The sequence below is a fragment of the Dama dama genome, chromosome 29, assembly GCF_033118175.1.
Source record: "Dama dama isolate Ldn47 chromosome 29, ASM3311817v1, whole genome shotgun sequence".
Taxonomy (NCBI): domain Eukaryota; kingdom Metazoa; phylum Chordata; class Mammalia; order Artiodactyla; family Cervidae; genus Dama; species Dama dama.
In genome coordinates this window covers 53,429,513-53,441,637 of record NC_083709.1, presented here as the reverse complement: position 1 = coordinate 53,441,637, position 12,125 = coordinate 53,429,513, and positions in this window count along the sequence as shown.

Sequence of the window (12,125 nt, the reverse complement as noted above, 5' to 3'; positions counted from 1 at the left end):
CTTCTCCTGGTGGTGGTAAACATTTTCCTGTGTTTCGCATAAGTCCCACCCCCAGCTGCATGATGAGCAGGCTGATAAGAAACTTACAAAAAGGCTTCTCCCAGAGGGTCAAGGGTATGCAGGAAGTTTCTCTTGTTGTTGTGTAAGCCAAGCACATAGCTGAGGACTCTGAGTCACCAGTCTGGGGAAGAGAAGGGGAGCTTAGGGCAGAAACGAAAACTTTCTGAACCTGTAGGGTCTTTCTCGGAGTTGCATGATTTCAAGTTTCCAGTGTTCAGTTGGCTTATGTCAGGCTTATGACACTGTTTCCTCTGTTAATTAAATTTCTTTTTATACCATGATGTTTAGATTGCTTTAAGTAGGGAGGCTCAGGCTATTTCAGAAGGATCATTTTCTAAACAGTCAAAAAGTGAAAGTGTTCCTCGCTCAGTCCTGTCTGACTCTTTGCCAGGAGGAGGCTAAAATCAAGTAAGGTGACATTAAAAGATAATAATAAAGAAAATAAGGCCTTGAGAGTAAGGATCTTTTTTTTTTTTTTTTTTTGGAGAGTAAGGATCTTTAAGACAGAGGGTTTGTTTACTTTTTTGCTACTATTCTATGACTAATTTAGTATACTTCTTAAAATTTGGAGCACGGCTCAAGTTGGGAAAGAGAGTTGAAATGCTTCTTTTCACGGGAAGCTGGAAGTACTATTCAACAAATAGTTTGCCAGAAAAGGAGTGTTTTTGAGGTGTGTGCTGTGGGGGCTATAAAGGTAAGCCCACCATGGAATTCAAGAGGAATTGGAGGCAGGGTCAGCTGTTTACTATTCCTTCACCTTAACAACTCCTCTTTTCCTCCTGGATTCACTATGCAGCTTCTTTCCTTGTTAGGATTGAGGATTGAGGAGTTAAGGAGGAGAGGGTGAGAAGAAGCATCTTATTTGACTACTGACCTCATAATTTCTGTCAGGGCCCTCCGGGTGTTGATGCCTAAATGTTGGTCATAGGGAATTTTTGTAGGCCTCCTTAGAGGACTGCATTATTGCTAAGAGCAGATTATGTATCTTAATTATTTAGGTCATCTTACCCTTGCACTCATACTTCTTGGGCAGAGTCCTTTGAAATCAGTCCATCCTAATCTTTCCAGTGTCCATTCTTGCCCATGGGAAACAGCATGTTTGGTGCCCTCTAAATCCTGGAAGCACAAGCTGCTCCTCTTCAGGCTCTGCTACCATATAAAGCTCCAGAATGCCTCTAACCTTCAGATATTTCTAGGCTAGAAACTGGGCACCACTCACCAGGTCCTCCAAATCCCTAGGTGACATGTCAAGCTCTCTTGAGAAAATTCTAAAACCCTTCTCACTTAAAAAAGGTGCTCTGCACTAGTTCCTCTGTGGGAGTTGGGGAGCAGGGGAGAGCCCAGACCAACAAGCAATTCTCAGGATACCAGCTTTGCATCCTATAATTCAGCTCAGTTCTGACACTATCTACCCAGAGATAGCATTGGCTATCATGGGTTGAGGGTTCAGCCCTACCAGACTGCCCCCCATTCACCAGTCACAAGTCCAGGTTATTACCTATACTTCTGACCAAACTGGCTATAAATCAGAGATTATATGCCCTCCTTGAGTTCAATTAGATTGCTAGACTAGCTCACAGAACTCAGAAAACATTTTACTTACTAGAACACCAGGTTATTATAAAGGAATATAGCGTAGGAACAGGCCGGTGGAAGAGAGGCAGAAGACAAGGTACCGGAGAGGGCACTGGACCTTTCATGCTCTCACCACGTGCGCCACTCTCTCTGAGTCTCCGCATGTTCGCCAATCCAGGAGCTCTCTGCACCCTGTTCTTTTGGATTTGGGGGCAGGCTTCATTACACTGGTATGACTAACTAAATCACTGGTCATTGGTGACTGATTCAATCTCCAAGCCTGCTCCCTTCCCTGAAAGTTGAGGGTGGGACTACGTTCCTACCCTCACTTTGCTGGTTCCCCTGGCAACCGGCCCTTACCTTCCAGTGAGGGCCAGAAGTCACCTTATTTACATAACAGGAGACACCTTTGTTGTTCTCCTTGCTTAGGAAATTCCAGGGATTTAAAAACTCTGTGCACCAGGAACCAAGGACAAAGACCAAATATATATTTCTTATTATAAATCACAATGTCATATTTGACTTGAATGGAAAGGGGAGAAGAGAAAACTATAGCATTAGGCCAACTCTCTCCAAAGAAATCCTCATGGCCACTCTTCCTCCCCTCATTCAGTCTGACCTTCATATATGTGTGTGTGTGTATGTGGATAAATAGATGATGCATATTATTGTATCAACTTCTCTTTGAAAGTCTGTTGCCTCTGCCCACAGCTCACCCTACATTCTCTGGCTAGAACTGATCACTCCCTCTTCTCTATTTTGAAGTATCTTGAACACCTCTTATGATGGTGCCTATCACACTGTAGAAAAGTTCATTTTTTATATGTTTATCTTCCCCACTAGAGTGACTTGAGGACACCATGATTTTGGCATCCCTAATGTGTGCCTTGAAACTCAACATTCAAAAAACTAAGATCATAGCATCCAGTCCCAACACTTCATGGCAAATAGATGAGGAAACAATGGAAACAGTGACAGACTTTATATTCTTGTGCTCCAAAATCACTGCAGATGGTGACTGCAATCATGAAATTAAAAGATGCTTGCTCCTTGGAAGAAAAGCTATCACAAACCTAGACAGCATATTAAAAAGCAGAGACATTACTCTGTCAACAAAGGTCTGTCTAGTCAAAGCTATGGTTTGTCCAGTAGTCATGTATGGATGTGAGAGTTGGACCATACAGAAGGCTGAGCACCAAAGAATTGATGCTTTTGAACTGTTGTGTTGGAGAGGACTCTTGAGAGTCCCTTGGACTGCAAGGAGATCAAACCAGTCAATCCAAAAGAAATCAGAACTGAATATTCACTGGAAGGACTGATGCTAAAGCCGAAACTCCAATACTTTGGCCACCTGATGTGCTGACTCATTGGAAAAGACCTTGATGCTGGGAAAGATTGAAGGCAGGAGGAGAAGGGGATGACAGAGGATGAGATGGTTGGATAGCAACACCAACTTGATGGACATGAATTTGAGCAAGCTCCACTAGTTGGTGATAGACAGGGTAGCCTGGCATGCTGCAGTCCGTGGGTTCACAAAGACTCAGACACAACTGACCGACTGAACTTAATGTGTGGCATAATGCCTGGAACCCGCATGGTAGTAGAGAAAAAGCAAAAGCAGAATTCAATGGGTACTTTCTAGTTGTCACATACTATACCAAGCATGTCAACATATATTATCTCATTTAATCATCATAGCAGTTTTATGAAGTTGCATCTATTTTATATTTACTACAAAGATGAAAAATAGGACTTAGTTAATTTAATGACTCCCAAAATCATGACACTACATAGTGAAGACAAAATCTGAATGTAGTCAGTTGGACTCTCAATCCAGTTTTTACTCAGTATTGTCTCCTAGGACAGAAAATTATTACAGTTAAAGTTGTGGCTTCTTTTCTTTTTTAATTAATTTGTTTTTATTGAAGGATAATTGCTTTAAGAGGAAGTAAAAAGCCTCTTGATGAAAGTGAAAGAAGAGAGTGAAAAAGTTGGCTTAAAGCTCAACATTCAGAAAACTGAGATCATGGCATCTGGTCCCATCACTTCATGGGAAATAGACGGGGAAACAGTGGAAACAGTGACAGACTTTATTTTTTTGGACTCCAAAATCACTGCAGATGGTGATTGCAGCCATGAAATTAAAAGACGCTTACTCCTTGGAAGGAAAGTTATGACCAACCTAGATCACATATTAAAAAGCAGAGACATTACTTTGCCAACAAAGGTCCGTCTGGTCAAGGCTATGGTTTTTCCAGTGGTCATGTATGGATGTGAGAGTTGGACTATGAAGAAAGCTGAGCACCGAAAAATTGATGCTTTTGAACTGTGGTGTTGGAGAAGACTCTTGAGAGTCCCTTGGACTGCTAGGAGATCCAACCAGTCCATTCTAAAGGAGATCAGTCCTGGGTGTTCATTGGAAGGACTGAAGCTGAAACTCCAATGTTGGTCACCTTATGAGAAGAGTTGACTCATTGGAAAAGACCCTGATGCTGGGAGGGATTGGGGGCAGGAGGAGAAGGGGACAACAGAAGATGAGATGGCTGGATGGCATCACTGACTCGATGGACATGACTTTGAGTAAACTCCGCGAGTTGGTGATGGACAGGGAGGCCTGGTGTGCTGAGATTCATGGGGTCGCAAAGAGTCAGACATGACTGAGTGACTGAACTGAACTGAACTGAATATTCCATTGTGCATATGTACCACAATTTCTTTATCCATTCATCTGTCGATGGACATCTAGGTTGTTTCCATGTTCTAGCTATTGTAAATAGTGCTACAATGAACAATGGGATACATGGGTCTCGTTCAATTTTGGTTTCCTCAAGGTATATGCCTAGGAGTGAGATTGCTGGGTCATATGGTGGTTTTATTCATAGTTTTTTTAAGGAATCTCCATACCGTCTTCCATAGTGGCTGTATCAATTTACATTCTCACCAACAGTGCAAGAGCATTCCCTTTTCTCCACACCCTCTCCAGCATTTATTGTTTGTAGACTTTTTGATGATGGCCATTCTGACCAATGTGAGGTGATATCTCATTGTGGTTTTGATTTGCATTTCTCTAGTAATGAGTGATGTTGAGCATCTTTTCATGTGTTTGTTAGCCATCTGTATGTTTTCTTTGGAGAAATGTCTGTTTAGGTCTTTTTCCCACTTTTTGATTGGGTTGTTTTTCTGGTATCGAGTTGTATAAGCTGCTTGTGCATTTTGGAAATTAATCCTTTGTCAGTTGTTTCATTTGCTATTATTTTCTCCCATTCTGGGGGTTGTCTTTTCACCTTGATTATAGTTTCCTTTGTTCTGCAAAAGCATTTAAGTTTAATCAGGTCCCACTTGTTTACTTTTGTTTTTATTTCCATTACTGTAGGAGGTAGGTCATAGAAAATCTTGCTTTGATTTATGTCATCAAGTGTTCTGCCTATGTTTTCCTCTTAGAGTTTTATAGTTTCTGGTCTTACATTTAGGTCTTTAATCCATTTTGAGTTTATCTTTGTGTATGGTGTTAGGAAGTGTTCTAATTTAATTCTTTTACATGTAGCTGTCCAGTTTCCCCAGCACCATTTATTGAAGAGGCTGTCTTTGCCCCATTGTATATTCATGCCTCCTTTGCCAAAAAAAAAAGTTACCCATAGGTGCATGGGTTTATTTCTGGGCTTTCTATTTTATTCCATTGGTCTATATTTCTGTTCTTGTGCCAGTACCATACTGTCTTGATGACTGTAACTTTATAGTATAATCTGAAGTCAGGAATGTTGATTCCTCCAGCTCCATTCTTCTTTCTTAAGACTGCTTTGGCTATTTGGAGTCTTCTGTGTTTCCATATGAATTGTGAAATTTTTTGTTCTAGGTCTGTGAAAAATGCCATTGGCAATTTGAGAGGAATCACATTAAATCTGTAGGTTGTGCTTTGTAGTATAGTCATTTTCACAATATTGATTTTTCCTACTGGAACATGGACGATCTCTCCATCTGTTTATGTCATCTTTGATTTCTTTCATTAGTGTCTTATAATTTTCTGTGCACAGTTCTTTTGTATCTTTAGGTAAGTTTATTCCTAGATATTTAATTCTTTTTGTTGCAATGGTGAATGGGATTGATTCCTTAATTTCCCTGTATGATTTCACATTGTTAGTATATAGAAATGCAAATGATTTCTGTGTATTGATTTTGTGTCCTGCAACTTTGCTAAGTTCACTGATTAGTTCTAGTAATTTTCTGATACTATCTTTAGGGTTTTCTATGAACAGTATCATGTCATCTGCAAACAGTGAGAGCTTTAATTCTTTTCTGATCTGGATTCCTTTTATTTCTTTTTCTTCTCTGATTGCTGTAGCTAGGACTTCCAGAACTATGTTGAGTAATAGTGGGAAAAGTGGACTTCCTTGTCTTGTTCCTGATCTTAGGGGGAATGCTTTCAGTTTTTCACCATTGAGAATAATGTTTGCTGTAGGCTTATCATATATGGCCTTTACTATGTTCAGGTAGCTTCCCTTTATGCCCATTTTTTGAAGAGTTTTAATCATAGATGTGTGCTGAAAGTTGTCAAAGGCTTTTTCTGCATCTATTGAGATGATCATATGGTTTTTATCTTTCAAGTTGTTAATATGGTGTATCACATTGATTGATTTGCATATATGGAAGAATCTTTGTATCTCTGGAATAAACCCAACTTGATCATGGTGTATGAGCTTTTTGATGTGTTGCTGAATTCTGTCTGCTAAAATTTTGTTGAGGATTTTTGCATCTATGTTATCAGTGATATTGGCCTGTAGTTTTCTTTTTTGTGTTGTCTTTGTCTGGTTTTGGTATCAGGGTGATGGTGGCCTTATAAAATGAGTTTGGAAGTGTTCCTTCCTCTGCAATTTTTTTGAAAGAGTTTTAGAAGGAAAGGCATTAGCTCTTCTCTAAATGTTTGACAGAATTCTCCTGTGAAGCCATCTGGTCCTGAGCTTTTGTTTTTTTGGAGATTTTTGATCACAGTTTCAATTTCAGTGCTTATAACTGGGTTGTTCCTAATTTCTATTTTTTCCTGGTTCAGTCTTGGAAGATTGAACTTTTCTAACAATCTGTCCATTTCTTCCAGGTTATCCATTTTATTGCCATATAGTTGTTCATAATAGTCTTATATAATCCTTTGTATTTCTGCATTGTCTGTTGTAACGTCTACTTTTTCATTTCTAATTTTGTTAATTTGATTCTTCTCTTTTTTCTTGATGAGTAAGACTAAAGGTTTGTCAATTTTATCTTCTCAAAGAACCAGCTTTGGTTTTATTAATCTTTACTATTGTTTCTTTCATTTATTTCTGCTCAGATCTTTATGCTCTTTCCTTCTACTAGTTTTGGGGTTTTTTTGTTCTTCTTTTTCCAGTTTTTTTAGGTGTAAAGTTAGGTTGTCTATTCAACGTTTTTCTTCTTGCTTGAGGTAGGATTATATTGCTATAAACTTCCCTCTTAGAACTGCTTTTGCTGCATCCCATAGGTTTTGAGTTTTCATGTTTTCATTGTCATTTGTTTCTAGAAATTTTTTGATTTCTCTTTTACAGGTTTCAGTAACCTGTTGGTTATTTAGAAATGTTTTGTTTAATCTCCATGTGTTGTGTTTCTTACAGTTGTTTTTCTTGAAATTGATATCTAGTCTCATAGCGTTGTGGTTGGAGAAGATGCTTGATATGATCTGAATTTTCTTAAATTTATTGAGGTTTGATTTATGACCCAAGATGTGGTCTATCCTGGAGAATGTTCCATATGCATTTGAGGAGAAGTTGTATTCTTCTGCATTTGGATGGAATGTCCTGAAGATATCAGTAAGATCCATCTCACCTAATGTATCCTTTAAGACTTGTGTTTCCTTATTAATTTTCTGTTTGGATGATCTATCCTTTGGTGTGAGTGGGGTGTAGTGTCCTACTATTACTGTGTTACTGTCAATTTCTCCTTTTATGTCTGTTAGTGCTTGTCTTATGTATTGAGGTGCCCCTATGTTGGGTGTATAGATATTGACAATTGTTATGTATTCCTCTTGGATTGATCCCTTGATCATTATGTAGTGTTCTTCCTTATCTCTTGTAATCTTTATTTTAAGGTCTATTTTGTCCGATAGGAGGATTGCCACTCCAGCTTTCTTTTGCTTCCCATTTGCATGGAATATATTTTCCCACCCCCTCAGTTTCAGTCTATATGTGTCTTTAGGTCTGAAGTGGGTTTCTTATAGACAGCATATATATGGGTCTTGTTTTTGTATACATTCAGCAAGTCTGTGTCTTTTGGTTAGAGAACTTAATCCATTTACATTGAAAGTAATTATTGATATGTATGTTCCTATTGCCATTTTCTTAATTGTTTGGGATTGATTTTGCAGATCTTTTTTCTTCTCTTGTATTTCTTGACTATATAAGTCCCTTTAACATTTGTGGTAAAGCTGTTTGGTGGTACTGAATTCTCTCAACTTTTGCTTGTCTGAAAAGCTTTTTATTTCTCCATCAATTTTGAATGAGATCCTTGCCAGCTACAGTAATATCAGTTGCAGATTTTTCCCTTTCAGTACTTTAAATATATCCTGCCATTCCCTTTTGGCCTGCAGAGTTACTGCTGAAAGATCAGCTGTTAAGTGTATAGGGTTTCCCTTGTATGTTGCTTGTTGTTTCTCCCTTGATGCTCTTAATATTCTTTCTTTGTGTTTAGTCTTTGTTAATGTGATTAGTATGTGTCTTGGTGTGCTTCTCCCTGGGTTTATCCTGTATGGGACTCTTTGTGCCTCTTGGACTTGATTGACTATTTCCATGTTGGGGAAATTTTGAACTATAATCTCTTCAAAAATTTTCTCATTCTCTTTCTTTTTCTCTTCTTCTTCTGGGACCCCTATAATTCAAGTGTTGGTGTGTCTGATATAGTTCCCGAGGTCTCTGAGACTGTCTTCAGCTCTTTTCATTCTTTTTACTTTATTCTGCCCTTCCGAAGTTATTTCCACCATTTTATCTTCCAGCTCACTTATTCGTTCTTCTGCTTCAGATATTCTGCTATTGATTCCTTCTAGAGTATTTTTAATTTCAGTAATTGTGTTGTCTCTGTATGTTTATTCTTTAATTCTTCTAGATCTTTATTAAGTGATTCTTGCATTTTCTCCATTTTGTTTTCAAGGTTTATTATCATCTTTACTATCATTATTCTGAATTCTTTTTCAGGTAGTTTGCCTACTTCCTCTTCATTTATTTGGTCTTTTGTGTTTCTAGTTTGTTCCTTCAGTATTTCTCTGCCTTTTCATTATTTTTTTTAAGTTATTGTGTTTGAGGTCTCCTTTTCCCAGGCTTGAAGGAAGGTTGAATTCTTTCCTTGAAGAAGAATGAATTCTTTCTTCCTTTTTGTTTCTGCCCTCCTAAGGTTGGTCCAGTGGTTTGTGTGAGCTTGTATAGGGTGAGATTTGTGCTGAGTGTTTGTTTGTTTGTTTGTTTTTCCTCTGATGGGCAAGGCTGAGTGAGGTGGTGATCCTGTCTGCTGCTGATTGGGTTTGTATTTTTGTTTGTTGTTTAGATGTGGCATCCTGCACAGAGTGCTACTGGTGGTTGGGTGGTGCAGGGTCTTCTATTCAAGTGGTTTCCTTTGTGTGAGTTCTCATTATTTGATATCCCTAGGGTTAGTTCTCTAGAGAAGGTAATGGCACCCCACTCCAGTACTCTTGCCTAGAAAATCCCATGGACAGAGGAGCCTGGTAGGTTGCAGTCCATGGGGTCGCAAATAGTCAGACATGGCTGAGTGACTTCACTTTCACTTTTCACTTTTATGCATTGGAGAAAGAAATGGCAACCCACTCCAGTGTTCTTGCCTGGAGAATCCCAGGGATGGGGTCGCACAGAGTTGGACATGACTGAAGTGACTTAGCAGCAGCAGCAGCAGGGTTAGTTCTCTGGTAGCCTAGGGTCTTGGAGTCAGTGCTCCTACTCCAAAAGTTCAGGGCTTGATCTCTGTTCAGGAATGAAGATTCCACAAGTGGTTTTTTTATGGCATTAAGTGAGATTAAAACAAATATCCAAAAATGAGAAAGCAAAGATGAACCCCAGACAAATGGCAGTTACAAAATCAGGCAAATAATAATTAAAATAATCAAATATACACATATACATATACACCCATGAGCAAAGTGAAAACAGTCCAACAAAAATAAAGTATAGGAGATTGACCTAGCAAACAAAGGAAATCAAAAATTATATTTACCAGTTAAGAACAAAACTAAGTTAAGCACAAACTGGAAAACAAAACTAAAGCAAGGTGCCAAGTAGGGAATAAAGCAATGAAAACGAAACTAACAAATATGTTGAGAGGAAAGGAAAGAAAGAAAACAGAGAAAGAATAGATATGCTAATAGATAAGTCAAATAGAGGTAGATGAAGATTTCTATACATTAAAGATTAAATGCAAAGGGAAAAGAAGAGTAGGAAAGTCAAACAAAGGAATAAATGTAGAAAAAATATAATAGGTTTAAAAAAATTAAAAATTAGAATTATAAAAAAAGAAAAGAAAAAAAACGGAAGAAGAAAGAAAAAGGGGGGAGGAAAAAGGAGAACTCCACAGAACTGCAAAAGCCCAACACAGAGGCAGAGGCTTATAAAAACAGTAGAAAGTGTGACTGAATATACACATATACCTATACACCCATAAGCAAAATCAAAACAGTCCAAGAAAAATAAAGTACAATAGATTAACCCAGCAAACAAAGGAAACCAAAAATTATACCTACCAGAACAAAACTAATTAAAGGACAAACTGGAAAACAAAACTAAAGCAAAGTGCCAACTGGGGAATAAAGCAATGAAAATAAAACTAACAAACATGTTGAGAGGAAAGGAGAGAAAGAAAAGAAAGAAAGAATAGATATGCAAATTTAAATAGAGGTAGACAAGATTTATATATATTAAAGATCAACTACAAGGGGAAAAGAACAGTAGGAAAAGCAAACAAAGGAATAAATGTAGAAAAATAATAATATGTTTAAATAATTAAAATTTTAAAAAGATAAAAGAAAAAGAGGAAAACTCCACTGAACTGCAAAAGCCCAACATAGAGGCAGAGGTTTATGACATGAACAAAACATATGTGACTGAGAAAAAGAAAAGCTCAAAAGCTTAATTGGATTACTTAGTGCCAATAAAATCAACAACTACATCAGATGGGGAAAAAAAGGAGAAAAGAAAAAAAAATCCAAAAGGATCTACAGAACTAGTCAAATAATAATAATAATAAATGTTTTTCTTGAGTGACTGCTGTCAGTCTTTTCCCTCGCTGGGAGTCACAGTCCACCTCACTTCCCTAGGATGCCCTCCTGATCTCTGGATCTGCTGTGGGGGGCAACTCAGATTCTAATCTGGTCCTACTACTGTATGTTCTTGCCTCCAGTGTCCACAGCTATCAGAACTATTGCGTTTTTTTTTTTTTTTTTTTTTTTATTGGAGCTCTCAATGGGCTTTTATATATTCCATAGACATGCTTAGTTGATCATGTGTATTTAATCTGCAGCTTGTACAGCTGATGGGAAGGTTTTGGGTTTTCTTCCTTAGCCACATTGCCCCTGGGTTTCAATTCAATTGTGGTTTTATTTCCACCTTTATATGTAGGTCATCCACTGGGATTTAGCTCCTGAGGCTGCCCTGGAGGGCTTGAGTTTGCCCCATGAGGGCCAGGTGTGGAGGTGGTGCAGCTCCTTGGGTCACAGGGGTTCTGGCAGCACCAGGTACCCAGGGGAGTTGGTGGCTAGGGCAGCAGGAAATATGGTGCTCTAGAAGGGTACGGCAATACACTGTATTGGCTAATACACTCCAGTATTCTTGCCTGGAGAACCCCCTCTCTGACAGAGAAGCCTGGCAGGCCACAGTCTACAGGATTACAAAGAGTTGGACACTACCTAAGCGACCCTGTGTGCATAGACCAAGATTTTTTTTCCTGTGGCAGCTATGCCCCAGTGAGAGTTGAGTGTGAAGATGAAACAGCTGCTTGGCTTGTGGGGACCCTGGTGGTATCAAGTGTGCAGGGACACGGAATGCCTCTGCTACAGGAGTTATGGCCCTATCAGAGTCTTTTTTCAAGCCTCTTGTAGCTGGTGATCAGGCCTCTCTGGTCAGTCTTTCTCTGTAGCTCTACCCATTCAGGCACTTAGAGGGCTCCCTTGCCTGGGGTCCTTCTCTATTGTTCATGGTGTCAGGAACATAGAGGGGCCCCCTGGCTGGAGTCCTACTCTGTAGTTCAGTGCGTCAGGCGTTTGATGGGCCAGCCTCTCTATTGTCCAGCTGCAGATGCTGGCATGTGGGGAGAGAGAGGCTATGGTAATGGCCCCACTCCCTACACATGACTCAGCAGTATCACCTTGCTTCCATGGCTGCCTAGCCTCCCTCCACTGGCATTTCCTATCACAATCTCCTCCCTCACATCCCCTCAATCCTTCTCTCCACAGTCAACAGTAGTCCTCACCATGGGATTGCTCCACAATCCCTAAACTC